Here is a 4,018-nt window from a genome sequence, read left to right as displayed (position 1 = left end):
AATTTGTTTTTATCAGCTGTTTGGACTTTCATTTTGACGGCACCCATTCACTGCACAGGTTCCATTGGTGAGCAAGTGATGTAATGCTAGATTTCTCCAAATCTGTTCCAATGAAGAATCAAACTCTTTTACATCTTGGATGGCCTGAGGGTGAATACATTTTCAGCAAATTATCATTTTTTGGTGAACTATTCCTTTAACCCTTGTGCGACCTTTTTGACCTTTTTGTCCTTTTCAGTTTAGTTTTTTTGATCATTTTGCCTGTGTTATTGCCAACTGCATAAATTTTGGCACAGGTGTGTATTTTTATTGGAATTTTACTGTTTCACTTCCATTTTCTTTAAAGGGGTCATATGATGCGATTTCATTTTTTCCTTTTTAACCCTTGTGCGACCTTTTGGACATTTTTGTCCTTTTCAGTTTTGTTTTTTTGATCATTTTGCCTGTGTTATTGCCAACTGCATAAATTTTGGCACAGGTGTGTATTTTTATTGGAATTTTACTATTTCACTTATGACCCCTTTAATAAATCTGTTTTGCACTAGGTACAAAAAATTGTTCCTCTCAGGACCTTAAGGACAAAAATGTCCCCATTGAAACCCATTAAAACTGCTATTTTTAATCGCAGTGCCATTTAACTGTAAAATTATGCAAATTTTGTTGATAGGCTTTCATTATATTGGCAAGGCTTTAAAATTGAATGTTTTACTATTTTTTACCAGATGGTGCCATTTTTTCAGGTTTGACGAATTTTTTTTTGGTTTCACTTTTTAAACTTTTTTACTTCAACAATAATCTGCCATGGGTCTTCTTTAAAATGAGACCAAACTTAACTCTGTGCTCCCAAGCTTCAAATCTTTATGACAGTTTTTTGACATGGACATTTTTGTCCACTATGGACTATTTGTGTAACTTTTTTTAATTGACGCACAAGGGTTAATTGTGTTGTTTGTGCATTTGTATGTGATGCAAATGGAGGCAGTTATATTTCTTGTGCCGTCTTATATTGGAGTTTTTTTTTTTTTTGCACCTCGCTACCATACTAAAATTTACAATGTAGGCAAGATATGCCTGTAACCCTCCAGCTCGCACTCTCACGCTGGGCTTCTATTGGCACCAGGATGGATGGATCGGTTTAGCACACAGCACTGGCAGGCTTATCTCCACTGCTCACCAAATTGAGATGGGACCTGTGTCTAGCCGACGGTATCAAACAGCTTTAGCCTGAACATGAGGGCATCAATCTACCTCCCCCTTGATGATCCTTATTCTCAAATTTCAAGCCTGTCACCGCTCAAGCCAACAGCAGAGCCTTGCCTTCCCGTAATGGACATCAGACCCTGACCACAGATGTTTTGCCTGCTGTTAAAAGCCCAATGATTATGAGCCAGATGGTAAGCAGTCTCACTTTAGTGCATATTGCAGATATTTGCTAAATACAGTTTCTAGGCCCAGAATCACCTGCTTTTTTTGTTCAGATGAGACTGAAGACAAACTTAAGAATTTGAAGTGTATGGAAAGTGCTGCTCTGTAATGTAAATCAATGGGTGACATGCACCAATGGCTGAGAAGGGAGGATATACAATACTGATGTAATTTAGTGAAATTCTTTTGGGGGAAAAATGAACTTTTGTGTCATTGTGTATGTTTCAGTTTTTAAGAAGGATGATTAAACTGCAAAGTCTTAAGATTAATCATGAATAAATGCTATTTTAATTTACCTCTGCACCTGCAGCATTGATATTAGCTTTTTTAAATTCCAGTAAGGCTGTGTAGTGGTGTGTTTTGGTGTACATGTCTGTAAGAGTCAGTTCGGGTTATGTCTCACAGTTCAGTGATCTAAGTGCACAGTTGGCGGCACCCACTGACTCTGAGAACCCAAGTCTCAGTCAATGACTCATGATGTGTGGAGTGGGCGTCTGGACACTCATTCATAGAAATACCATTTCCTATGGACAGGACTGAGTGCCACTGGGCAATTTACACAGAAAAAAAGGATTGTGGTGATTAATAATCAGCTGTTTTTCCCAATGGCTTTGTTTTCTGACTTCATGTAATACAAAGTACATTCATTAGAATACAGTGGTGAAAACATCTATCTATCTATCTATCTATCTATCTATCTATCTATCTATCTATCAATCAATCATTTGTTTGTGTTATAAAAAGCATGTGTCAAACATTTTTAGAAAGCTAGATGATGATCCATTATATATTTGATAATGCCCTTAGTTTGCACTGCATACCTATGCAAACTGTCTTCCCCCTTCTTTCGCACACACAAATACACCAGTCTTGTTTATTCTTAAGTTGTGTGTGTGTGTGTGTGTGTCAAAGGATATCAGGCAAGAGAGCTCTAATGAAAGATGATTTCTGTGCTCTGATCCAAGGGGCAAAATGTCTATTTCTGGTTCCTCATATCAATACACATCCACCACCGGCACCTCTTTCAGTAGCTTGGAAAGTCGGCGCTGTGCTTTGTATGTGAGAGTGCTCTCACCAGCCTTTCAAGAAATAAAGACAGTAATGGATTAAGTTGTTTACAACAAACTGCATAATGCTCATTGAGAATAGTGATAGAGATTCTCTAAGCAGTCAAACGTATATGGTAAAACGTATTTTGAAAAATGATACTAAGTTACTTGCTTTCTTAATTTAAAAAAGTGCTTTATCTTTAATATATTTTTAGAAGAATGTGTGTGTGTACCGGTTTTTCTATTCTGGTGGGGACTTAAACATGAATACACACAGACTCATGGGGACTCATGTCACGGTGGGGACCTAAATTGAGGTCCCCACAGGTAAACAAGCTAATAAATCTCCCCACAAGGATAGCAAACCAGACATGTGTGTGTGTATACTGTATATACATGCATAGTGAAAAATGATACGAAGTTATTAGCTTTACTAATTAGCAATAATGTGTTTTTCTTTAAAATGAGATTAGAAGTAATGTAATGTGAAAATCATATATACTGTTGTCATTAGGTAGATATTTAAACACTAATTTCTCTAGATTTTTAAAAATTTTCTAAAAAATATATATTTTTCATTTTTATTTTAATTATTTAATTTTTTATGTTGTGCTTTTTGTGCATGCTTTTTGCCATTTCATGCTATTTAGCCATCTCATGCTTATGTGAGCATATTTTCGCACATATATATTGAAGTTTATAGATAGTAACTGAAGTATGGGAATTCAATGCATTTCCTTTTCACATAATGTCAGTGCAGGAAAGCAGTCAGATAGGGCACGTTGACTGTGAGTACTCATCCAGAATGTGTGAAATATAAGCAGCAGAAGTGTGATGCCCTCTAATAATTAAACCTTCAAATGACATGACAGCTCCTAGCTGATGATTACAGAAGGAGAGACGTGCAGTGTTTATGAGTCAGATACATATGGAAGCATTGTGTTCACATGTTCACCAGAGCTGTTATGAGTAAAGCATTGCTACCTATCCTCCCGCTTATTATTCAATCCACAATTTTTCATTGGTTTTCAGCATTAAAATCATCTGTGCTTGGCAGCTCCTTGATCGAGCCATGAACCACAATGTCTGTGAAGCATTGCAGGGTGACTGTGACGACCCTCATAATGGAGAGATGAGCTCCCTGTCCACTACATCCCCTCAACATGACAACACTCATATATCACAGAATAACCTCTGGCTCACACTGATCAGGATAGCGCTAATGCAAAATCAAAGACGGGCAGAGTGACAGATATAAGACAGGATTGGTTTTCAGCAGTGCTAAAATCCATGTGCGAGGATTACTTCACTCAAAAATGAGCTGTAAATGCTTATAGAAAGAGGCTACAAATTTAAATGTGCAAGTTAAAAGGATAAATGCAAATTGGAGTATACATGGCAAGAATTAGAAACCCAAACCATTTGAGATCAACAGAAAGTTGCAATGGAGGTTTGTGCGGCTTCAGGTCAGCTCAACTAATCGTATCAATTAGGACTGAGGCTGTTATTTCTTGCTCTAAAAATGCACAGTCTGACAAACAAAT

At 37.0% G+C, this 4,018-nt stretch overlaps 1 long non-coding RNA gene across 1 annotated transcript in view; it reads left to right on the top strand.

The window, feature by feature from the left end:
* The window catches only part of LOC107745012 (uncharacterized), a 4,457-nt gene extending 2,797 nt beyond the window's left edge, over positions 1-1,660 (top strand). The window contains exon 4 of the long non-coding RNA XR_001640558.1: positions 1,121-1,660. This is a non-coding gene — a long non-coding RNA (uncharacterized LOC107745012). The remainder of the gene's footprint in view (positions 1-1,120) is intronic.
* Positions 1,661-4,018: the final 2,358 nt, after the last annotated feature.

Source organism: Sinocyclocheilus rhinocerous, unplaced genomic scaffold (genome assembly GCF_001515625.1).
Source record: "Sinocyclocheilus rhinocerous isolate Xijiao unplaced genomic scaffold, SAMN03320098_v1.1 scaffold2032, whole genome shotgun sequence".
Classification (NCBI taxonomy): domain Eukaryota; kingdom Metazoa; phylum Chordata; class Actinopteri; order Cypriniformes; family Cyprinidae; genus Sinocyclocheilus; species Sinocyclocheilus rhinocerous.
Note: the sequence above shows the minus strand (reverse complement) of the source record. Positions and strands in the feature narration are given on the sequence as shown.